The sequence below is a fragment of the Melospiza melodia genome, chromosome Z (assembly GCF_035770615.1).
Source record: "Melospiza melodia melodia isolate bMelMel2 chromosome Z, bMelMel2.pri, whole genome shotgun sequence".
Classification (NCBI taxonomy): Eukaryota; Metazoa; Chordata; class Aves; order Passeriformes; family Passerellidae; genus Melospiza; species Melospiza melodia.
Genome location: NC_086226.1, coordinates 2,886,799 through 2,913,406, shown reverse-complemented (window position 1 = coordinate 2,913,406; position 26,608 = coordinate 2,886,799). Strand labels below are relative to the sequence as shown.

The window sequence follows — 26,608 nt, the reverse complement described above, 5'->3', positions numbered from 1 at the left end:
TAGCATTGCTCAGGCAGTTTCCTCCTTTCTCACAGCAAAGAGGGGTTTAGGATTGCCCAGGCAGAACTCACAACTGCAATCAGATGGATCAAGAAATAGGAAACAAGGGCTGGATTCCCAGGTGGTCTGAGTCAATCCAGGCTTATGGAGAGCAGGGGGGCTGTGCTCTGCTCTGAAGGTACCATGGCATTGTGAAAAACAGCTTTCAGTGAAATTCCTGGGCACAGAACGTTCTCCCAAAGGAAGAACAACCTCTGGCCTCTTGGCCTCCAGTCCATTATCTGATTGTTCAAGTGGAGCAAGACGTTAACACGAGCATTGCACAATTTGATAGGATAAGTTTTTGAAAGCCACAGTTGATGCGATGGGTTTTGCGCTCAATTGCAAAACTTTATTTTGTATATCTGTAACAAATGAAAAAAGAGGTCATATCTGCCATCTTCTTTCAATGGGCTGACCAGGAAACAGCCATCTCCTGCAGGCATTTGGCTGTGTCTCCATATATAAACCCAAAGGAGACTTTGTGAGCCTTTTCCAAAGTGTCTCGAGCAGGCTGTGAGGTAAGAGATGCATCTGTCTAATAATTCCATCTTTATTTCACAGATGTTTGAAAAATAAAAACAAACTGAAAGCTTATTCTTTTCTTTTATGCAGTAAACATGGGAATAACCATTAAGGGCTACTCTTTATTTATAATATTTAAAATCAATTTGTAAATGTCTTCTTCATGACCAACAATCTTGAGAGAAACTGGTCTAAATCTAGGAACTTTTACTTAATTAGACCATTTTTTAATCATTTTGATGTTCCTTATTGATTCAGGAACATTTTGGATTGTCACACAACTTCGTAATGGAAAAAATCACTCTATAACCTCTCAATAAGGTTTATGTCTAAGAAACTTTAAAAATCGCAGAGAAAAAAAACCCAAAATTTCACTTATGCATGCAGATTATGCAGTTCCAAACATAAGATTTTGAGGGGAGGTTTTTTTTTGGCTTTTGGTTTTTTGCATCAAAGAGAACGAGTGTGTCAGACAGTCTTACACATGAATTTGTAACTTGGTGCTCCTGTATGCCAACGGTGTAATTGTTAGTGCATGCTTTGAGAGTTGATTTTAAAGGTCTTAAAGAGTCGGTTTTAATAATTCATATTGATTCAGTAGGGGATGAGGATGCTTGACATGTTAAATTATTAGCATTTACATTATGAACATGTTAATTACTGTATTTTTAATGCTGTTGGCTTTTATAAACTAAGAGTGTTCTTAAAGGGACATGAAGTAGATTTGCAACATGTTGGAAACCAGTGTTGTATAAACCAGGATTAGAGATATTTCTCTCTTTCTTTTCACTACTCCCTCTCACATTTTATGTTTCAGTAAGGATCTTCTATTTATTTGTCTCTCGCACCTGAACACTGAGGTAACATCAGATAAATAAAGAGGGAAAGAGAGAAAGAGAGAAAGAGAGAAAGAGAGAAAAAAGTGAGAAGGACAGAAAGACAGAAGGAGAGAAAGAGAGAAAAAAGAGAGAGGGACAGAAAGAGACAAGGAAAGAAAGAAAGGTGGAAAGGAAGGAGGATAGAAAGAAAGAAAGAAAGAAAGAAAGAAAGAAAGAAAGAAAGAAAGAAAGAAAGAAAGAAAGAAAGAAAGAAAGAAAGAAAGAAAGAAAGAAAGAAAGAAAGAAAGAAAGAAAGAAAGAAAGAAAGAAAGAAAAGAAAACAAGCAAAAGAAGTAAAAGAGACTGAAATAAAGCATTTGGTTATTCAGTTTGCACTAATCTGTGATAATCCAGTCACGATTGGTCTTGTAGATTCCCTTCCTCCCCTCTCTGTTCTTAAGGCCATAGTGATGGTTCTTTTGGGTTTTTTTCAGTTAAAAGTGTCTGATTAACAATGATGGCCAAGGAACAAGCAGAATAAAACAATTTACAGACATGCTTCCCCTCTTCTCCTTTGGAGAAAAAATAGCTTAACTTTACTCAGTCAGGGGTTTCTGCGCAGTAAAGCAAAAGGGAATTTACCTATCAGCAATGCAGCTTTGATATAACATTGTGTCACAGGCCAGAGAACCAACCTTTTCCTGTCTCTCTGGGACATTTCAGCCCCTCCCAGACATTTTATTGGCACACATTGTCTTGAGAAGCCCTTGTGAGACCAGCAGAGGTTGAAAACTTGCAGGGTGTATTGAGCAAAATGAGGCTGTGGCAAAGATAAGGCAATCAGTAAATCGAAGTCTACTGATAGTGGTCAGGGACAGAAATGATGTAGCAGGATCTATATGTCAGTACAGGAGATGGAGATAAGGCACAACATCAGATGGATGTCAAGAAAAGCTCTCAGATCAGGCTGGGGCACCTCACCCCCACCCTCACAGTGCCTGGCTCTTAAAGCTGCATTCCCAGAACTGTCCTTAGAGAGAAGAAGCTCCAGAGGAAGGCAGGAAGCTTTTGATAAGGCACTGATCTGAATTTGGGGCTGGCAATTGATGATAGGATAGGACAGGACAGGATAGGACAAGATGGGATGGAGAGGAGAGGAGAGGAGAGGAGAGGAGAGGAGAGGAGAGGAGAGGAGAGGAGAGGAGAGGAGAGGAGAGGAGAGGAGAGGAGAGGAGAGGAGAGGAGAGGAGAGGAGAGGAGAGGAGAGGAGAGGAGAGGAGAGGAGAGGAGAGGAGAGGAGAGGAGAGGAGAGGAGAGGAGAGGAGAGGAGAGGAGAGGAGAGGAGAGGAGAGGAGAGGAGAGGAGAGGAGAGGAGAGGAGAGGAGAGGAGAGGAGAGGAGAGGAGAGGAGAGGAGAGGAGAGGAGAGGAGAGGAGAGGAGAGGAGAGGAGAGGAGAGGAGAGGAGAGGAGAGGAGAGGATATTTTTGTTGCAGGAGACCTCCATTGATCCTCTAATCTGACTGCCTGACCAGCTTGGGGGTACTGAAAACTAAAGCAAATCATTAAGGTCAAAGCGAATGATTAAGGGCAACACAATTAAATTATATCCAGATACATTATTTTGGCCACTGATAACTCACTGGAACTACTGAATTATGCCCATGGACAAGGGAAGGGAGGCTCTGTCCTGAGAGGCTGGATAGGAAATGGTATATTCTAAAGGCAGTAATCAATCTGAGCTTTTTTGTGCTAACTCCTCTTCAGCCTATGTCAGCTGCTGAAGACCATTATTGCAAGTACAGATTTCACTCAAAAAGTCTGCAATGACCCTTCTATGTGTCCACATACTCTTTACAGAAGGCTTAACACGGAAAGAGCAATCACTGTTCTCATTTGTCTGGAGGTCTTCTTCCATGTGCTCCTGCACAGTGCCTGAGCAAGGTCTCTAAAATCGTGTTGGAGGTACATAATTGTGTCATTAATTAAAGCTGGAGGAGCTGGGCAGCGAGGGGGAGGCAGAGGGGAGCAGTTTGGGAGTTTCAAATTGAAGGGAAGAATTTTCAGGTGGACATTACGCACATTTTTGGGGCTGATGGCATGGCTGCACTCGAGTCTGGAGCTTCCATCCCTGTCTTTTGGAGTTTGAAAGCCCGAGGCTCTGAGACATGTTTCTGCATGTTTTTCCTCCTGGCCAGTCTTGCTGTATCATGCCATTTTTAATCTGTAGGAGGGCTGAAAGGAGGAGGTGCTGAAAAGCCCAGGAAAGCAGAATCTCTAATTTCTTCAATCTAAGCAAGTGATGGAAAATTTGCCAAAAAACGTTGTAGTGTGATTTCTCAAGCTTTCAGAAATCTACTGAGTAACCCAGTAATTTCTAAAATCCTGCAAAGCAGTTTAGATGATAAGCAGCTATTTGGCAAAAAACAGGTTTGATTCTGCCTTGCTCTCTGCAAGCACAACTGAAAGGGCTGCTCTATAAATATTTTACTTTTTTGTTTTAACTTTCAACCATTCTTATTAGTACTTAAATTATTTTTGTCTGAGTTTTATTTGGGGTTCTGGTTCATAACAAAACCTGATATTGTGTTATCACCTGAATCCAGGTCAATATGACAAGCACCAGGTACATTGAATATTGCTTACATATAAAATTCTTTACATGGGGAATATTTTTCCTGCTTCTTGGACTCAGGGAGCTCCAAAACTTTTACAAAGTGATATTGCCTGGTTCAATAACAAAATCATAATAACCAGGTTTCCCTCCTGCTGACTGCATCCTAGCAAGTGCATCCTCAACGGAAGGTTTGTTAAGTCAGACTTTGTGAGTTCCAGCTCAATTAATCTGTACAAACCAAGACACACTTTGGGTAAAAACCTCACCTAAGGAGGTTTCAGGCTGCTCAGGGCATTTTGACACAAGCAGATTAATACCTTTCCTGATAGGTTTTTATTTCTCCAAGAATTTTTTTTAACCCAACACCTTTATTCTTGTTGTCATCTTATGAATGTTCCATAGGACATTTCTCACACATCTCGAGAAGCCTATGAGTCAGTATTTTTAAACTTAAAATTAGGTTCCTGAAAAGATATCCATGAATATAAATTCTGTCACAGTTAGGGAAAGTGTTAAATATCCCATAAGTGTCACCAGACTGGAGTTTTGAAATTTAATTAGCTCATAATATATGGCTACTTTTCATAAGTAGATTCTCTGAAAATATATAGAGGAAGAATGAAAATTCAGGAAATGGTAAGAAATAATGAAACTCAAAGTTGCCTAAATCTTTTACGTCATCATTGCTGGTTTTGTTTTTAATAATTGTGTATATCTTCCTTTTCATTAAAACTAAATCCTACATGAGGGCTCTGACAAGCAATAAATTGGAATTTGTGTCCTTTTCCCAATTTTTTATTGTTATGAAGGTGCTCTCCATATAGAAATGTTTTTTCACATTTTGAATACGCAAAAAAATACTATGCCTAAAAGTTTTCAAAATGGGCACTGCAAATTCATAGCACATACCCCAATGATGAAGTTTAAAGGAGGAGCTTTGACCTCAGGCATGTTTTAGTTTTTTGCTTTTCAAATATTAGCAATTACTTTGAATTTTGCTTTTGGTTTTGAAAAGTTCTGGTTTCTTCTACAGCCCAGTTCAGGAAATATCTGTGCCCTGAACAACAGTTAATAAACATGTGCTTACTCCAGACATGGTTTTAAATCACCCCCAAATGAACAGAAACACATTATTGAAACCTGTATTAAACATTGCTCCTGGGAAATATTCTGACCAGGATCAGATTCAAATGCACACTAAACTCATACACACCCTGTTTCAGACCATGCATTGTATGTGAAATCATAATTCCCTTTTCCTAAGCTCTTGGACATGTGGGATGCAGAGCAAAATTTTTTTAATTTACATATGAAATAATGCGAAATGAGTAAACTTAAATTCACCATAGCCTTTAAATGAGAGGAAAAGCTAACCTTAATCAATCTGCTCTTTCATTCAGGTCCAAGAAACCCCTCCTGGAGCCTTTTCCTGGCTTGGATTTCTCATCATTGTCACCAACCAGAGTCTGAGTCCCTGCCCCATTCCACCATTGAAGTGAGATTCTCCAACTGACTGGTGAGTATGAGATTAAAGAAAATATACTGATTAGATAAATGTGGCAGAGCCCCAGCAACCATCAGGAGCTGCTGTAGATGATCTGGCTTTTTGCTGAGTCAAGGTGATGGATTTAAATCTAAATCTGAGTTGGATTGAATATGTTTCGGTGTCTTTAAATGGTGTCCTAAGTATCAAGCAACTTTTCTTTCACAAAAAGCAGGTAGGAAATACATCCCTGAGAGTTTGGGGGTTTTTTTGGGGTTTTTTTTTTGGGTTTTTTTTTTTTTTTTTTCACTTACAACCTCTTGTTTTGTTCCTCTTGTTTGTTTAGTTTGTCAATTCTTTTCTAATGCCAGCTGTTGATCTGGCTCCTTGCCTCGGAGAATTTTTTTGTTTCTTTTTGGTCTTTTTCTAAATGAGAATAAATCTGCTAAGCCTTGTAAGGTTCAGGGAAGTCATGGGTGTCCTGAAAATGAAGTAGCAACCTCAAAAAACTCAATCTCACAGAAAATACAAAGAAATATTTAATAGAAAATTATGGACCTTTCCTTGGAGTGCAATGAAAGCAGTGTCTAGCATACAAGAAGAGACATCTGAAAGGTAGGTATAATTTTCCAAAGACTGGATTTGTTCCAGTCTGTCTAGAAAAAGTACAGAGATACCAACTGATTTGTAGAGAACCACTGGGCTTTTAAACCCCACAAAACATTTACAGAAGAGAAATGCAAACGCAAACTTCAAATGCAAAGGTTTTCAGATGCGTATCTTGTTGAAGTTTCTCAAATCATTTATATGGTTTATTACTTAGCAGTGGCAAGAACTTTTGACACTTTCTCTTTTTCTGTTGGGGGGATAGGGGGCTTGTGAGTCCTCCTGTTTCATAAGGTAATTTTGAGCCGTGTTTTTCTCCCACATCATCACCTTTACAGCTAGCCCTTTGTTCCTCACAAATGTCAGGTACATTTACCTGTGCGAGTGGGTTCAGGATGGGGTCAGCAGACCTTATCTGTGCTGATAAACGCGGGGCTTTGCCTGTGAATGGGCTGATGGGAACAAAACCCCAGGTACAGAGCAGCTGGGGCAGCCTGAGCCCTGGGTAGAGATGGGATCTGCTGGGGCTCCCCTTTGTGTGTGTGTGCACAAATGAAACACCACGGATCGTTCTTGCAAAGCCTCCTGCTCTCCTCCCCCTCCCGGAAAGACGCATCTCTCCTTATCTCCTGCATCAATCTCTCCCTACACCGAGACAGTGGAGTTGGGACACAGGATGGCTTTGTCTGCAGGAGCACATTCAGACTAGTCTTGCAGACTAATTTTCTGCTTGGGTTACTTTCCTAATTATAATTTGTGTTCTCATCATGTCGTGGAAGAGTACATTTTAAATGAGCTTGCAACACACAGCGTAGAATACCAGCTTTATAGCACTGCCCGCAACCTGCAATGCCATTTTTGAATTTGTCGTCATGCAAATGCCACAATAACTGCAAGTTTTCAACCCTGTGATCTATTTTTTTCCCCAGCTACTTGTAAACTGAAGGTTCAAGTTTCGTTTTCCCACTCCATATGTAAGAGCATTGGGGCAGGATGTTGATCTAACTCCTTACAATCAGAGCTGTGTATGTTATGGATCGTGTTCCAAAACACTGTTAAATATGTGGAAAAGGAAAAAAAAATACATTAATTATGCCTTCTTTAGCCCTCTTGTGCTAGCTAATAGATTTTAAATGGACTGTTTGGGGTTTTTTTACTGATAACCACAAAAAAGCGTTTCATTCTCTCAGTTAATACTAGAACCATTTTCTGGGAATGGAGAACTAATTTTTATTGAGTGATAGAAATAGGATGCCTGATTCTGTCAAGAGTAGAAGAAGCGAAAGGCATCTCTGAATTAGCCACCTACTCCTTGGGAACTGTCTCATGAAAAATTTTAAGGGGAGTCTTATTCTGTTGAATCCATTGAGGGACACTTTAGAAGAGCAGAACCACGCACAAAAGCATGTGTACAGGGGAAAAAAAAAGTTATACATATTGTCTACAGATTAATTTGTATGTGTTTATTTGCACACCTTACCTAGCCTGATTTATCTTATCATAGCTTCTACCTACAGACACTTCCTTAAGCCAGGATTTTAAAATAAAATTGCCCATGTTTCCTTTGAGAGTGGTCACAGGAAAGCCAGATTGTTTCCTACCCTCAGGAATCATATCCTGCTCTTGTCATGCAGCAGGATAAATGGCAGTGCCCACAGTGGGTGTGACACTTGTGATGTGACAGGGAGAAGGAGCTCAGCTTGCATGTCTCCCTGCTCCCACGTTGCAATCTGTTCAGATGGGATTGCATGTTTGGATCTGGTTAGTCCCTGAATGCTGATTCAGATCTCACCCCTTGTGGCCTCGTAGGAAAAAAAATCTCAATGCTGCCCTGGCGGGTAATAGTTATAGATCATTAGCTGCAAGAGTAATTCACTGTGAAAGTGCATGATAGCACAAACACTCGCTGTCCCAGTGCAGCCATACTCACTTGAGGGTTTTTGCATGAGGGTTCTCCATGGAGATATGGACGTTTTGGGTTTTGTAGTGAAAAACCTGAATGTTTTGGACTTTGGTGTGCCCCAAGCACATCTGTCTCCCCCACAGATGTGAGAGGGATTCTCCCTACATTGCAGAGAGCTCAGGGAAAGGATGGTGGAATTTCATCTCAGCCCTCCCACTTTGGAGGAACCACCAGCGCTGGGGAATCACTGCTCCACAAGGGAAAACAGATTTGTCCCTTCACCCCTCAGTAGTCACAGGATCCTTCCCCTCATCCAGGCTGCCAAAAACCGCCCAGCTGATGGTAGAAATTGACTTTCCTGAGGAAGAGCAGGGCAGGGCAGGGGGATGCAATGGTGCCCAGGAAAGTGCAGCTCAGCGCTTCAATCACCTCCCCAGACTCGAGCAGCTGAGCTGTGGAAATCACTTTGACGTAAATCTCCCAGCAGCTTTTTTGTCTGAAACAAATGGTGCATAAAGGAAATGCAAAATTGTTTGGTGGACAGGATTATCTGTGTGTTTACCCCTCTCAGCACTTTTCTTTTGTCTTTTGGCCGTGTAGCTCCCGTTGGTGTGAATAGCTGAGCAGGAAGCGAAACTGCTGAACACAGGCAGGGTGTGAGAGAGCTCTCCCTTTAAACCTGTGGCAGCTCTGCACTCGTGACTGCAGGAAATGTCAACTTAGAGGAATTACCAGTGGTACAAAGTAATTATTTTTCATTTCCGAGGTTGTCTGTTCGGCGCTAACCCAAATGTAAACTTTCCGTAATTCTGCATCATAATCATGGCCCCCTCTCCTCCACCCTGGGTTTCATTTATTTATTATTATTTTTCATTTATTTATTTATTAGAGGTTTTTTTTCATTTATTTATTTATTACTCTTTTTTTTCATTTATTTATTTACTACTTTCATTTCCAGTCGCTGTTTTTACATGTGCACCCTCACACATATGCACACACAGCTGTGTCAGCTCATGGTGGGTTTTTTCATGGCTTTCCATCCCCTCAGCCCTATTTGAGTGTGTATTATTCTGTTGCCATAACACGCTGATGATATACAATATTTGTATAAAGATTCAAATCAATGTTTATCGCATCAGAGCACTATCATTCAAAAGGGAAAGCACAAATCAATAATTCATTAAGCAAGAGAGAAATGAATGATTTGAATTTGTTGTTCTTCTCCCCCCTAATACTTTCAAAAGGAATTGCATTGTTTAAATGAAGTTTGATCACTTTTGGACTAAATGAGCCTGATTTAATGCATCTTATAGTAGTCAGCATAGTATTCATCATGGGACAAATAGTAGAAATGCACAATTGTCATATATATTATTCAGTTTGCTGAAATTTCTTATTCATTAAAAATATTTCATTCTATAAAGATACTGGGGTTGAGGGGGTTGGGGGTTCTATATGGGGTTTCAAGTTGAATGAAATAACTTTTTAAAATATAGATAAAATTATTACTTTCAAGTTGGAACACTTCATGTTCAAAAACTTGTCTCATGAAAAATGAATAGAGCTACTTTTAAATAGAAAAAATTTGCTCTTTAAAAAAAGAGTATACTCAATCTTGGTAATGTTAAGAAGTGTAACAGTTCTGGAAAAATTAAAAAAGTTTTCCTTGGAGTTTCAATTTTTGAATGAAACAACCAGAGGAATAGACATAAAAGTGTGACTGCTAATCAGCTCAATAATTTCCTTTTTTTTTTCCTTTTTACCAATAATCAGCTCTTAATTTCCTTCTTGTGTTTGGAAAAACAAGTTCCACCATTCTCTCTGTATCATGTGTATGTTGATACAGGAAGGTCCCAATTTTCTTTCTCTGAACTTGTCCAAATCCATGTGATCTCCTGCATTGTAAGGTGGGCTAAATGAATGAGCCCCTGGATTTCAGATCAGCACCCTTGGCCCTCCTAATTTCCTAATTCACCAGCAGTAAAGTGGTCATTGCTGATGACACAGGGAATTCCTTGTGGTTTAAAACACAATGACAGAGTATCCACCAGGAACCACAGAGCATTAGCAGCTGCTTTCACTGAGCATGAGTGTCCTCTATTGATTGGTTTTCATTGCCTGAGCTCAATAATGCTTTTATTTATGATGACATAGTTTATGATTGCTTCTTTATCTGCTGTGTGTTAAGATGAGCTTAGAATCAAATTACCATATTTACCAAAATGGTAAATTGGATTCTGGATTCTTGTAGAAGATATTTTATTCCCAGACATACGTAACAAAATTCAAAAGAAATTTAAAAAAAAATTACCCAGACTGGCCTTGAAATTTTCATATCTCTACTCTTTGATGTCCCCATCACTGAAATTATGGCTTCTTCTCTTCTCAGCTTATGATCCATTCTGATGGCCCTGTGAGGAGCTTTATTTTCAAAATTTTATCTTCCCTGTAAAATTCTACCTTCAAATGTGAATTGACAATAGGGGCTGAAATCAGCACAGCTTGCTGTGAGTTATTTGCTTGGCAGGTCAGATGTAATCTAGACTGGGTCCATGAAGTGGTTACACAAATGCAGAGACAAAAAAAACCCCAAAAGAGATTATTAAAGTTGTGGAGATCTGGGCTAACAGGTGAAGTCTGGGTGAAGTCACCTGGATTGTAGTGGGGAGGGATGAATTTAAGCTTCCCCTCTTGTCATAGCTGTCATACTCTTCCCCATGGGGGAAAATACCCAACCAACCAAAAAACAAAATCAAATACAAAAGCAAACATAAAAAGTCACTAAAAACACAAGGCAAACGAATAAAAACCCCCACACCGAAAAACCAAACACACACAAAAAAAAAAACCACAGAAAAAACCCCCCCCAAAACAAACAAAAACAGAACCAAAAAAAAAAAAAAAAAAAAAAAAAAAAAAAAGAAACAAAAAATTAAACAGACAAAAAAATCCCCATTCTTACCCATGTTTTCTCATAAATAGCAGTGGAGTAATTTTGTGGCAATATCTGTTCTGTTGTTGTGCATTTAGGATAATCATGGGCAACCCATGCTACCAATGCAACCGAAGGCAGCATCACTTCTTTCACTGGCAGCTCCTTTACAGAGCTAGAGATAACATCAAAGTAACTCCTCTATAAATTAAACTGCTGGCAGTAACTAAGACTGGAGGAAAAAAACCCCAAACTTTTAATTTTCTTCAATCAATCACAACATGGTGCAGTTGTGTTTTAGCTTGTTTGCTCAGCAGAGATTACTCCTGTCTGTTGATTGACTCAGTGCCACTGTATTTTTTATTGACTTTTTAGGTGGTTTTTACAACATTCAGGGTGCATAAGTTAAGAGAAAAGTAGTGTATTAACATTTCAAGGTAGAAGAAGGCCATAAAGATGCTGAGAAGGTATAATTTGCAAAAACAGGAAATTACAAATTAGGATAGCTCCCTTGCTCTCATACCTAGTTAGTCCCTCTGTACATGTTTTCTGAGCATCTCAGTAAAATACCAACTGTTTACATACCATAAAAAGTTAATGGATGATAGAGTTAGCAAATACTTTAGTATTATTAATAAGGTCATTTAAGATATGATTAGGCTGAAATTCAGAAGCAAGGACGTATACAGGATTTCTGAGCTGTAAAGACGTTAATTATTTGAAGAACTGTGTTTGGTCTAATACAAGCAAAGCCAATAAAAAAAGATACAGATTTTTAAGTACATGTAAGGAACATAAACATAAATATTATATTGACAAGAGTAAAACACATTCCCTGAAAGTTCTCTGTACATGAGCTGTTTCAGACCTGCCATTTGGGTTCAAGAGAGCCTGTGTGGCCTCTCTATATGAAAAGGTAGTTTGTATGTGGAAAACTTCAAAGCAAGATTTTTTTTCCTTTTTCTGTCTATGTAGCTGTATGCACTCACTGATTGCTGCTTGTTAGTGTGACTTTTTGTTGAATGAATTCCATTAAAACCAAATATTTTGGGAGTCTGCAATCCTGCTTTGGAGAGGATGTAGTTATATTTCACATGTTGATGTTCTTCTAAGCAATGAGTCCCTGTAGAAGAACTTCCTGAAAATTATTATAATAATTTCACAGTGCTCCCCACATCATCTTTTGACATCTGTGTTTAACTATCAATTAAATAGGATAATTGTGTTACAGGATCTCTCTGAGTTCAGCTGTCTAATAATATTAAGGCTTTGTTAGCGCTATAATTTTTTCTCAGTTCTGTTCTTCCTTTTCTGGAGCAAAATGGTGTCTTTATTTTTATCAAATAAGGAGCTTTTGTGAGATTGTCTCATTTCACGGATTTTGCAGTCAGAAACCTAAGATTTGGTGGGGTTTTTTCCCATTGTATCCTTCTAGTTTCACTAACAGCACTAATCACATTGATCAAGTATACCTAGTATATTGGCAAAAAATGAGGAAAGTCACAGAAGAATCCTCCATTATCACCTGAACAAATACATCTGGCTTCTTGAACTAGTCCCTGATTCCACTCTGTGATAGAGAAGATGGATGTTTTCAAAGACAGCTGATGCCATCCTAAATCAAGCTTCTGGTATTGGTTAAATGAACTTCCACAGCACACCCTGTTCCTGGGTGAAAGGAGAGCCCAGGTGACCAGCTCATGTCTAGGTGAGATGAATTGCAGATTAATTGCAGATGAATTGCACCCCGAGACCAGCATGGTCCTGATCACAGTGGACTTCCCTGCATCACACAGCCCTTAGGTGTTCCCCAAGGAATTTCTCCTGGAAGTGTTCCCTGGTGATGACATTTTTGTCAGTCTCACCAAGCCAGGGTAGGGTCTGTCCAAAGGCCACTACCCAGTAGCACATGAGGTGACTTGGGAGGATGCTTTAGCTTTATAAAAAGCTTTGTCATGGATGTAGTTTTCGTTTCCTTTAGGTGATCCAGTCAGAAAGAAATAATACTGAAAGAAGGGTTGCAATTTTCTGTTAACTCCTATAAAACTTCTCCATAAAACCATAGCAAAAGCATCTCTTTACCAGAAGGCGTTTTGCCAATTAAGATTTACTGTGTTGTCTTTACATGTGGGACTTGCTGCAGTTGTTGCAACCACTGAACTTTCTCTCAGGCATCAGCCCACATCTTATTATGATCAAAATCCTTGTCATTAATCCCATTTCATTGTTCTCAGTTGTGGGATAAATTCATCAATGGATGATCTCATCCCGCTTAATCTCATTAGTTTAGATTATTTCTTTTCTAGATAGCCTTATCATAATCTTATCATCACAACCCTTGGGATGTTTGGCCCCAAAAGTGCTGTATGTGTGTTGGGTTTGATGGTTGTTGGTTTGTTGAGGTTTTTTTTTAATTAATATTTCACAGTTTGATAAGAACATTAACATTTAACCCTCAGCTGCCTCTGGTGAGACAAAGAAAAGCTTTGGAAATGACTCAACAGATGACTGCATATTATGGACCTCAGTTGCCTCCACTTGGTAGGACTCTGATTTTTAAAGATTTGCTTCTGAGCACTGCCATTTTTCACAGGTATCTAGACAGAGACATCATTTGCAGACAGCTGAATGCTGACTGTATCCCTGACTGTATCACTTTGTTTTGATAGAACCTGCTCAATCATACTGAGTAGTACCTTCCCTCAGAACAGACTCAAAAAATTTCAACTCTGAAAATATTATCTGAACTGCCAGCTAATATTGAATAAGCGTGAACTCCATCAATGAGTTCTTTAGGAAGAAAACCCCACAGTGTTCCCTGTATCTAATTTTCTTTTTCTGCAGGTGTTCTAAAATACAGTAATGTTTTATAACAGGAGAATCCTTTCTTTCTTTGCGAGGCAGGTAAAGGAGGAAAAGCCACTGATATTGCACATCCCTTATAAATGGAGCTAGCAGTCTCACTTGTTGGAGCATGGGGCTCCATGTGAAGCCTGAGGTCTGAGTTAGTGTTTACCTTGACAGATTAAAAATAGACCTTGTGGCTCCTACAGGGAGCTCAGCAGACACCAGATTACACTACATTAAATTTAGCACTTTTTTTTTTGGTGGAAATGGTGAAGCTGATGAGAAAATGATTTGAGATTTTTTTTTTTTTTCTTTTTGAGCCTGAAAGAGACATCAATTGACTGTAGTGCTCTCAAATCTACTGTGTCAGATGCCGGCTTTGGGAAAGAGGTAGATCTGTGTGTTCATCTCTCTTTCAAAGGCTGTTTATGCACTTTATCTAATGACTCTTTCATGTAAATGATCTCCCTCTGAGTTAGATTAGAGCCCTTGGAATAATAAAATTAGGTTAGGCACATATTAGTATGTGGATATACTCCCCTGCTCCTCTGAGGTCTCGTAACATTATTCATGAGTATATGAATGACCGCAGTCTGTTCTGAGTCTGTTTCCAGGTCCCTTGTGTTCCCCAAAAGAAGCTTTTCTGAATATTTATATGTCATTCATGATTCAAAGTGGGTCTTTAGCCATCCACTTACTAATTGTATTTAAACTGTCCAGTCTGGGGACAGTACCCTATGATTGAGGTAAAGCACGACACATAATGTACGTTTTTGTAGTGAGCAGGTGCCATTCATGGATGCCTCATACTTCAGAAACTGTTGGTCAAAGCTGTTTAGTGAATGTATATAAATAAATCAATTTTCAAAAATCTATACTGGGTTGCAAACAATTTCTAAGAATAAAAGTACTTACACAAAGTATTGATGACCAGCATTCAGAGCACTCTGCGGAGAAGGCTACTCTTGGAGTTGAAAATTCATTTGAACAAACATACAAATCATTCATGAGCTCAGTGAGCAGAGCAATTTAAATAAGCTTTAAATAAGCTGATCACAGGCAACTTGTACAGCTGTATGAGATAAACATAATATGTTTTATTCTTTGTGCAGTTGCACAGACTATTTGCCATGTGCTTCCAGAACTCTTGTGGATTTGTGGTCAGAGGAATACCACTACAGAAGCATTGCATCAGTAAGTGTGGTCTGCTAGTGATCATGGTTTAGCAGATTTTGCCTTCACTGCCATCAAATCAATCAATTAATCTATCAACTATTGGCATAAATTTTTGTTTTATGTGCTTCCATGACTCATATTTCTGCTTTTATTTCCTCCGGCTCATTTTCTCGATCTTATTTTCTTAGTCATAATCAATAGTCCTTCAGTAGAAGTCCGCAGCTTCTTATGGAATGGTGTCACTAACATTCTTCTGAGTTCATCCATCCATCCATCCATCCATCCATCCATCCATCCATCCATCCATCCATCCATCCATCCTTCATCCATCCATCCATCCATCCATCCATCCATCCATCCATCCATCCATCCATCCATCGTCCATCATCCATCCATCCATCCACCCATCCATCCATCCATCCATCCATCCATCCATCCATCCATCCATCCATCCATCATCCATCCATCCATCCATCCATCCATCCATCCATCCATCCATCCATCCATCCATCCATCCATCCATCCACTCATCCATCCTTCATCCATCCATCCATCCATCCATCCATCCATCCATCCATCCATCCATCCATCCATCCATCCATCCATCCATCCACCCACTGATCCATCATATGCCACCTCTAACACCCCTAATAAAGAGTTGTGAAAACGCAGTAAGAACCTCTTACTACCTTTTCACAACTCTTCCTTTCTTTTCCCTGAAGTTCAGCAGCTTCCAGAATACCAGTGTGGTGTCTGTGCACTACTCTAAATCCTAATCCAATCCAATGTGGTGAACTGATGAGCTCCATGTGCCTTTGCTGACCAAAAGTGAGTTTCCAGTGCTGCTCCATGACTTTACACCAGGCAGACACTGCTCAAAGCAGGATGAAGTGTCAGCACCCCAGCAAAATGTCAAATCTTTATCCAGCTACAGCTGAGTCTGAGAACCTTTCCAAGAGCTAACTACATGCATGAAGTCTCATTTGTATGCATGAATACAGGTCAACCATCGCTGCATGTATATGAAACAGAGATTTTGAGAAAACAAAACTTACGCACGAATTATTGACTTCCTGGCAAAGAAAGCCTTCTTTCCTTCCAATGGGTGACTGAGTTCCCAACAACTGTGTTGCAGACAAGGGGTTTTCTCTAATTTACTGTGCTCAAGGGTTGTTGGCATTTCTGTAGTCCTGAAAAATTCTCCTGGATGAGGAGAATATTTGAGTCCTAAGGAGAAGTTTGCAAGGGAGTATCTCTTCAGATCAGAACCCTCTTCCACAAGACAATTCTTGCACCCTTTGCTTGAAAAGGGAAGCTGAGATGGAGGGAGCAAAGATGTAAACTGTCACTCAGTGTATCTGTTTCAGAATCAAATGTCAAAAAAATTATTAAATGCCCCTTTTTCTTTTGATGTTTGCCTTCTACTAATGATGACTTGGGCATATATGGTAAATAAAAGAGTTCTTTTCTTGTTTGAAGCTCTATAATTGCAACAAGGCCTCACTCTCCCATTTCCCAGAATCTTAAACCAGTTTTGAAAAGTATCCAGAAAAAGTACAGTTGCTACTCCATGGTTTATCAGAATTTGGGAACACATCATGTCATTGTGAACTGAGCTGTTTTCCTGTCACATTGCAGGACTTTAGAGAAAATACATTATCTTTGAAAACCTCATTTGAGTTTTTACAGGAATCAAAGTATCACCTGGACCCCTGTCCATGGTTTGAAAGTGTAATAAAACAAGGTAAATGCTTTAGTCCTATGAGACACCCATCTGACAACACAAATGGGCAGCATCAGTATGTATTTAAAATTTAATATATAATCCCTATATTAGCATATATTCAGCATTATTTTGCATAATTTTCATATTAGCATACAGGGATTTAACAATCCTCCAAACAGCTGACCTGTCCAGGTGGAAGAGGAACCACATGAAACAAATGAGGAAGTGTACCAATACTCTGGAAAAAAAAAAAATTGGGTGGTCAGTCATTAATTAGTTATATTAATTACACTTCCACTAAACAAAACCAGATCAGTCAGTATTTAGGCTGAAATAGAGTGGTATTCAATAAATGCACTCCCTGACCCTTGTGGCAGTCTGATGCATTCCTGGAAGCTGTTTATCCTGTAAAAAGCAGGAGTGTAACTTGTTCTCAGGAACAAGCCCAGCAAAGATTAAAGGAGTAATTAAAGACCAAAACTTCATGTTATATACCGTAAAAACCTCTTAACAATGTTGGCTATAGTGAAGCTTTATATAATAAATAGACTGAAATGCTAGGTTGGCTGTCCAAGCACTCTGTTTTCAGATATATTGCTGAGCTGAGAGTTTTCATTGGATAATTAGCTGTGGTAGAACAAATTTCTGCACCTTAGGTTGATTTAGTCCTTGGAGTCCCCGTTTGAGTTTCTGAAAAGAAAGTATGCAATTAATTGCTCAGCAGCCTGACTGGAGAGCTGTAAGGAAACTACAAGTTAATACCCTTTAAGTGCATTTGAAAAACCTTCTGTGTAGGTAAGCTGAACGAGAGATCAACACACAGGAGAAAAAAAAGGCATATTTGTACTCTGGTTCACTCATGCAGGGCAGAGCACCATGCAAACAGTGTGACCCCAGGAGGTGAAGAAATGCATTTTCCCAGTTGTTGTGCTGCTAGCTGGCAGTCTGGAGGCAAGAAATGTACCTGCGTTGTGCCAGGGCTCATCAGCGTGTGAAATAAAGTTTATCTTCCGTCCCTGTGGGTTACTGGGAGGGGGAAACGCAAAGAAACATCTCACACCTGACCCCTGTGCTTGCCTTCCAGTATTCAGATCATTGAAGGCTGAGAACTCTGCCAACCAGGGAATTTCTCTGGTTTAGCTATCAGGAAAATAAATAGTTTGTGAATTCTGTGTAAAGATAGTACAGAAAGACACGAGCAAGTACTCAAACTTTCCCACCAACTGTACAATTGTGCTTTTGTGGGCACAGGCACATAGCTGTGACATCATCTAGCCCTGGTCTGTGTACAGTCATGGTTTTCAGGGGAAACACACAGTGTGTGAGATTCACCATGGGTGTGAAGCTTGGCATGGTCAGAGCCTTTGTTTGCAATCACTCAGAGTCATGGAAGGAGAGGGAAAGGGAATCTGTGTTTTATTACAAAGGCACTACTGGGGGCAGCTCTGCAATGTACAATAAATAATAATAATAATAACAGTACCAAAGTAAAAGTCTCCTATCTAACAGCCTGTTTGGTGTGTGAAACACTTAATTTAAGTATTTCCCTTTGTGCATGAATCTTTGAAAAGCCGTTTTTAACGTGAAATCTGACAGCATTCATTCATCTGTTCCAAATAAATTTTGCCATTTCAGGGCTACAGAGCAAAATTTCAAGGCTTTATTTTAAATGCCAGAGGCGGTCATGCCAGAGAAAAATAGTGATCTATTTGGCCCTAAGGTACAGGAACGAGAATATGAGTGGTGTGTTTTGTGGGAAAAAAAAGAAAAGAAAATTCTAACACAAGCAGAAGCAAAGCCTTCTCTCCATCACATATAACACCAAGATAAAGTAGTGATCTGGTAATTTGTGGGTAAGAATTCTGTTTTCTAAATATGTGTCAGTGAGGAGATGGCAGGTGTTGAACAATGTCATCACTTTTTCTGCATATGTTGTTGTTTTTGTTATTACTACTACTATTAGTAGTAGTAGTAGTAGTAGTAGTAGTAGTAGTATTTCCTTCTCTGCCTCCATGAACGACCCTTACCTCAACACACAAATTATACTGGAGATTTTTTTTCCCCACAAATCTTTCCCTCACCCCACTGAGAGGGAACAAGTCAGCAGGAATCTGTGTGGCATTAACTGCCAGGCTAAACCCCATCAGGAACTGCAATGACTTTATTCCCAAAAAATATCAATACATTCTGAGTAAATCCCATCCTGGTTAGATGAAAATCATAACCACAGCACAGGCTGGAGAAGAGAAGCCTCAGGGTGACCTGACTGTGCCCTTCCAGCACCTGAAGGGAGTTGGCAAAAAAGATGGAGAGAGATTATTTACAAGGGCCTGGAGTGACAGAACAAGGGGGAATGGCTTCAAACTGAAAGAGAGTGGGTTTAGATGGGATTTTATGAAGAAATTCTTCCCTATGAGGGTGGGCAGGCCCTGGCCCAGGGTGCCCAGAGCAGCTGTGGCTGCCCCTGGATCCCTGGCAGTGCCCCAGGCCAGGCTGGATGGAGCTCTGACCAACCTGGGACAGTGGGAGGTGTCCCTGCCCATGGCTGGGCAATTGGAACCAGATAATTTGAGATCCCCTCCGACCCAAATTATTCCATGGTTCTGTGAAATGGCCAGGATGAGAGGAGGATGTGAGGCCAACGTAAAAGTTCACCCAAGAGTTCATGTGCTCATTTTCATATCTGCAACGTGGATCCTTGTGGGAGGCATGTGAATGCAGGAGGGTAAAACAGCCTCCAGCAAGCACCCCAGCATGCCTCTTGTTCTGCAGAAAACTTGCCTGTACAACTATTTCTTTTGGCTTGAGGCTCTGCAGCTCTGAAACTTCTTATGAAGAGGGGAAAAAAAAAATAAAATAAGATAAAGAAAGTATCCCTAAGGGCCTCGTTCCATGATTTGAAAGCCAATTTTTAACAGCACACATAACTTTCAAGATTAGATGCCCCGAAGCAAAATAGAGTTCAGAAAGTTTGGGTTTTTTTCTCCACAGGAAATGTTTGGAAGTTCCATGAAATTGTGTGTGGGGACTGCTGGCAAGGGGTGGGAAGGGCAAGCCCCAAAATACAGAAGTGTAAAGCAGGAAATGTTTTTAAAAAATACAGTGTCGGGCAGCTGCCTTGGAAGACAAACATATTTCAGGTCTGAAAGGTTAGAGTGCTTGTCCCACTGTTTTAATCATGGAAAGGCTTCAGACAACTGACCCCTTGCAGTGATACTGTGCCTCATTTAGATCTCTTTTACAGCTGTTTGGGCCAAAGTGAGTCAATTCACTTAATGAAGGTCCTCCTGATTTACATCATGATAAGTAGACTTGGAAGCAATCAGAGAGAGTAATTCTGGCAAAAGCAGTTTCACATGATATTCCATTAACCTACATTCACACAGAGATGCTGTCCCTTTCTCTTCTGCCTTTAATTTCTATTATGTTCGGTTCTGATTCATGAGGCTGGAAGTTGGTTCATTCCTGTCTTCACACTTAAGATAAATAACGTAACAGATGTGTCACTGTGAAGCCCTACATGGATCGCTATTTTTCTCCCACTGAATTGCCACTTGGAAACAATGTTGGATGACAGTTGTGGACATTGAAAATTGCTTGAAATGCGAGGGGAATTTTAAATTCTGAACTCAGTCCAGCCTTTAATTATGTGCCAGCCTTTGTCATCAGTTACTTAACAATAGATATGCATTCTGCTAGAGAAAAATGCCCCGTGGTACTATCTCAATATACACAGACTGTAAATTATCATATGGCACTGCAGAACATGGCTACAACATGGGCCTTTTTAGTCTTTTGGGTTTTGTCTGCTAGAGCCTTTTTTAGCTAATAAAACAAAATTTGGCACCCAGTGGTGAAGAGGAGGTCCAAAGCACCTTATTCATACAGCTCTTTGTGTTCTTGGAGATTTTATTTTGGGGCCTGCTTTTTTGTTTGTTGGTTTGTTTTCTTTTTTTTTTTTTTTAATTTTGTTTGTTTGTCTTCTTGTTGTGTTTTTTTAATGCATCTGTGTCATGGTAAATCTGGGCATCATGGTTCCCTTGTGCTGGACTGCTGCAAAAATCTTCCACTGCTCTTGTGGTTCTCAGTGGGGTTTTTTCCTTGCATGTAAATATATGACTAATGGGTCATTAGTGGTAGGAAAAAGATAAGGAAAATGTGAGAAGTGGCATTGTCACTGAGGTAGAGCTGGCTTGTGGCAAGCACTGCACATGGAAACAGGGCTTCTCTGTGTATTTGTATGAAAGGGACAAAAGAAAAGGGTGATATAAATGTTCAAGAGGACCTGGAACACTTAAAAACAGATAGTAAAAGAAGTGCATCTCTTGAAAACAGTAATTTCAATGTTATTTCAAGAATAACTACTTCCATAGGATTATTTCATTATTCACCACTTGCAAAGAGTCTCTGTTGACAAGCTTATGTGCCTTAAGTCTTCAGATACTTGGCAAAAGAGATAAAAAATGATTTTCAGTAACACACCAACCCCTTACAGGGGGGAATTTCACCATAATAAAAAAAAGTTATGAACACTTCATTTGGTAAAAACCATTTTGAAATATTTTGGAAGCCATTCTGCATCAGGAAACTTATTTTTTACTTTCAGTGAGAGAAGAAATGGACATTTGCTGAAAGCAAATCAAACCTGGGTAAATGTTTTTAGGCAGTACATTGCCTTATTCACACCACAGTTTCCTTAAAACATTGAAACAATGACTTTCTAATGCTGAACTTATATTTTATAATTTATGCTGCTTGATTACTTTTGGCATCTCTTTCAGTGAGAACAATGAGGAGGTCAGCCAATCTTATGTTTGTTTCCATTGATTGCCATTATTTATTCATTAGCTCGTTTATTTGTGTCATGCTGGCAATATGCATGACACCATACAGATAAAAAAGCCTTGACAGTCAACATGCAAATGCTGACTGCATTTGGAGGAGAAAAGGAAGTTACAATTCAACATGAGCAACTTGAGTAAGGACTGTCTTGCTAACTCCAGTAATTATAAAAATTCAGGGGTCTGGTAATATTTTTTCTGTGCCTTTTCTGACTGACATCAGTGAGTCTCAGCTGAAGTTTCTGCTCTGATACCAACATGACTCAGTGACAATCTATAGGAAGCTGGGAGACTTATGGCTTAATAGGGTTATTATGAAAAAAATTATTTTATGTGCTTAAAAGGGGAAGCAACTACAGAATTCTCTTTGTCCATTGAGGTCCAGGTAAAACAAGTGAGCAGTGCAATGAATGTAAAATTTTATGGAACTATGATAAATATTTAATATTGAGGTACTGGGAGTGCCTTGAAGTCCTGCTTGGGAGTCACCACTGTCATAGCTGGATCTTTGGGAAAAATTTCTTATTGTTTGCTCCAGCCATAGCACAAGATGTGACGAAGTGACATGACCTTGCTTTTAAACATCCTGGCAATATGGAATTGTTTTCTTCTCTTTCTAATTTTTTTAATTTTTCCCCCTCTATTTCTTCCTTTTTTCTCTCTCTCCTTTTAAATTAGTAATTTTCCACATGTATTTCACATTTATAAATGGGCATTGAAGTCACAAGAGGACTGGATTCACAAACCTGGCCTTATACAACCTTTTCAGATTCCACAGTCCATTGTTTAAGATATAATTTCCTCAGGGTGTTGGGAACTTAAATTCACATTCATGTTTTCAAGCAAAGAGGAAATTTAAACTCCAGTCTTCTTCTTCCCAGATGATTGCCCTGGTCATTTGAGCTAAGATAGAGAAGTACAAATTTCTTTGACACTTCTTTTTGAAACATTGTTGTGGTATCTGAATTCCTTTGTGAGTCTGTCACCCCAGTTTGAAAATATTGTATTTAGTAATGTGTGTTTTGTACAATTCTAGTTGTCCTTCAATTCTGCTTCCCAACTGACTCAGTATAACCCAAATATGTGAAAACTTTAGGCTGAAACAGTGCCTTCAGGAAATAAATGCTTTCCTGAAGAGAAACTATTCACCATGCTACACTCCAGGCTCGGTCCTGCAATGATTTATGTCTACACTTAATTTTGCACCAGGGGTAGCTGTGCTGAAGGCAGGGGGACTGCTCAGAGTTCAGAAAGTTAAGCACATACTAAAGATTTTGTGGGATTGAGCTGATGAAGAGGAATTCTGCCATTAACAGGCAGTTCAGAGAGATGAGCTGTTTGAGGAGCAGCCTGTTGAGCACGCAGAGCCCTTCAGCATCCCTTAGCCCAGCCATTAAACCACATCTATTTCTTGCTGTGCTTATGGGGGCCACAGCAGAAATGGAACAGTCCTGAAAGAACCCGAAGTGCCTGAGATCCTTGTGGTTTCCAGCTGATTGGATTTATGCTGCAGCTCCTCCTTCCCTCCAAGCTACCCACCTGCATGCTCTGCGTCCAGCCCAGCGCTGTGGAGAGAGCCCACGCTGCTGGAGGAGCCCAGTAAGGAATTGCTGATCCCTGGCAATTTGTGCCTGGGCTTTGTACCCCAAAAGGACAAGGGCCTCCAAATCCGTGTTCTTCAGAACTGCCCTGAGATTTCCAGGTGTCTTCCAAAGCGCATTAGTGAGAAAATGCATGTGTTTATAAATTATAGGGCTGCAGTGATGGTGGAGGGTCTGGAAGGGAAGCCACACAAGGAGTGGCTGAGGGCACTGCATCTGTTCAATGTGTAATGGGGAAGAAGGTAAGAGAGTACAAGTCTATTTGTAGGCTGATGGGGATTTTGAAGCTTATGATGAACTTTCATTCCCAGAAGGAGGTGAGGCTTTCTGTTCTGGAGTGGATGTAAATTGCTATTGGGATTAGGCTGATTAAAAGAGAAGTGGAGACTGAGGGGAGAATTTATTGGGGTCTTTATTCAACATCCTCATGAGGGGAAGAGGAAGGGCAGCACCAACCTGTTCCACTCTGGTGGCAGTGACAGAACCTGAGGGAATGGCTGGAGCTGGGCCAGGGGAGGGTTTGGTGGGATATCAGGAAAAGGTCAGGCACTGACCAGTCTCTCCAGGGAATGGGCACAGCCCCAAGGCTGCCAGAGCTCCAGGAGAGTTTGGACAGCACCCTGAGGCACAAGTGGGATTGTTGGGGGGTCTGTGCAGGGCCAGGAGTTGGACTCCATGGTCCTTGTGGGTCCTTTCTGACCTTTCCAACCTTGTGTGTTTAATAGGTGGCAGGAATACATTAAATAAATAAAAATTAAAATTATTTCAATTAAATTAAAATTATTAAATTAATCATTAAAATTAAATTATTTCTCTTGCTCCTTAATCATGCTGTTATGTAACTTGTGACAGAAGAGCATACGGCCCAAATCTAGAATTACATTGATAACCCAGGAAACACAAAGCCTCCTGTTGCCTTTGGCTATGACCATCTTAAAACTCTTCTTCTAAGCACTAAAAAGAGATCTGAAAAAAGTATTAACTACACTTGGTATTTGCTTTTTCCATTCATAAACATCCAAATCAAAGTTTCCAAATCATTTCTCATTTAGGAAAAAACAAGATACTTTTCTCCATTGTGATTTTGATCCTATTTAACAGTCAGGAAAAGGATCACCCTGGGTTAGAAAATGGTTACAGATCTAAGGTAGATTGGTTCAGCTCTACAATTCAGTTCTAAGGTAGATCAATTCTGCAGTTCAGCTGCTTCCCCACCATATATTTCCTCTATTACTGAATAAATCACCTGGACCCAGCTCCTCAACCTTCTAATATCTCCTTTGAAATCTTAGGGATTCAGCTACGAAAGTTGTCTTGAGGCTCTAGGCTACAATCTATTTGAGATTTTGTTTCCAACAGATAAAAATATGGAGAATATTTCTTCTATACTCTTTTGATGTGGTGTCAGGTTAGAAAAGTGTACATTTAATGCATGTAAGAAGCTCAGGGTAGGAAATACTAAGACCAATGGTAAAAAAAAATTATATATCTAAAAAGATGGAACTGGTTGCATTTAATTACATAGAAGCCTTTTTTTAAGCTAGCTGACAAAATATTATTTGACCACTTGACAATTAAAAATATGTTTAACAGTATGAATAAATTGGTGCCCAGTGTTTGTTTCCTAATGTATTGTATCAAATGAGGGGCAAAGATGAAAATCCATAATATGAAATCAATTCCATTCAAAGCCAGTAAGCCCAAATAACATTAAGAGATTTGGATTATTTCCCCCTGACCCCACCATCTTGTTTTTATTAAATAGAAATCAAACTGGGGTTTTATAGACTCTCCTGGGAATAAAGACAATCTGATGATTTTGCTTAGCAAACAGTAACACCTAGAAATTTGATTTCTGGCCAGTTCTCGTGTTTGGCAGGGATGCTGTTTGGCAGGGAGCACTGCTTGCCACTGATTCATTATACACTTTGATTTCACAGATAAGAAATTCAATCAATATGTTTCCCACAAAACCAGCTTTCTGTGCTTTGGTGATGAACCCGCCGATGGGAGAGGGACCTCAGGGAAGCAGAATGGAGGGGAGAACCCATTGCAAACAGATGTGTGTTTGCAGAAGGCATCTTTGGTTTCTAGGTGGTGAATGCGTGGTTTATCTCAAAGCAGTTATTCAATGCTTGTTATGAGCACAGTGTCATTAGAGTCACTAATGCATCCCTAACAAAACTACAATGCAAAGGAAGGCTAGATCTGTTTTTCTAAAATATATCTGTAGTAAATCCAGTGGAAATATTGTGCCTGCAGTAATGTTATCCTAGCAATGAATGTGTAACTCAAGAGGAGGGTTTACTGGCTGTAGATTTGCAGTCAAGTGTCCTCAAAATACCCAGCTTTGAATACACAAAACAGGTAATGAAACCTCTGTAAAAAGGTTCTGAAGGTTCTCCCCTTCCAGTTCTAAATCACATCCTTTTTCCTGAATTGCTGATTTCAATTATTGTGTGCATTGCCTTTATCTTCTTCTTAGTAACCACAATCCACCTGATGTAGAAACGCATTTCAGGAGCTGAGCCCTCCCTCTACAAGCTCTGTCATTTGCTTATGTGTTTATAAATATATAAATGCTTTTAAAGAAATGTTTGGAGTTGTTCTTCTGTATTCATTGCAAAGGGAGCACAAAATACACAAAAAAGCATAAGAGAAACCTTCAGGCATCTCTGAAATTCAGTCTTGTCTTCCCAGGAGGACTGGTGGGTGTGGTGATATGCTGTGCTATTTATGAGCAAAAAAGGATCAGTAAGGGACTTCCAGAAATGCATGGTGCTTTGGATTGCTGGAAAAATCTCTGGAACTTTTGGTCATGCTACTGGCAGTGAAATCCCACAAGCCCTCAAGTCCATGATGAAACTTTTGGCTAAAATCCTTTTAAGTCTCCCCATTTCAGTTCCCATTTAGAGAGATCAGCTGCCATTTGGAGCCTTCAAATAAATGATGATATGCAAACATAACCTTTACAAATTACTGTTATTAATCATTCCTCATCCATCCCATGGCCTTTAAAACCCTTGTGGGTAGAGAACCATTACTCAGAATCTCAACATGAAGGGCTGTGCACAGCAGTAGCTCTCCTCTGGAGAGGCTCTGCAGCCATGCAGCCACGTGTCCATCATGTCCTGGAATCTCCCCGTCCTACAAAAACCAGTCCTAGCCAGGACACTCTGACACCTCTGCAGTAACACTCCAAGTGCACACTGATAGTGGCTGTATTGTATATTGAAATTATAAAGAAGTTTGGGTTGGTGTCTTGGTTGGGAGAGAGGTGTCTGCTGAGGAAGCACCTCCCCTGAAATGGAAAATGCAAACCCCCTCTCTAAGAATTATCATAATTTTGATATTAAGGGGCTCTCAGGCAAAGATATAGGGGCAGGAATAGCAGCTCCTTATTAGGAGAAAAAAAGAGATACAAATAAAATGCAGTAATACAAAACAGTACTGACAGAGTCAGACCATGCCCTGCCCCCCTGTGTGCCAGGGCGGTG

The 26,608-nt window shown here is 39.9% G+C and overlaps 1 protein-coding gene across 6 annotated transcripts in view; it reads left to right on the top strand.

Annotated features, from left to right (window-relative positions):
• The first annotated feature begins 483 nt into the window (after nt 1–483).
• LOC134431987 (urea transporter 2-like) overlaps nt 484–26,608 on the top strand; it is a 302,495-nt gene continuing 276,370 nt past the window's right edge. For 3 of the 6 annotated variants that reach the window (XM_063180299.1, XM_063180294.1, XM_063180295.1), the window contains exons 1-2: nt 484–560; nt 5,397–5,512. The gene's annotated coding sequence lies outside the window, so the exon portion shown is untranslated. Of the gene's footprint in view, nt 561–3,237; nt 3,345–5,396; nt 5,513–26,608 lie in introns of those variants that run through there. The other 3 variants (XM_063180296.1, XM_063180297.1, XM_063180298.1) reach the window with 1 other exon arrangement.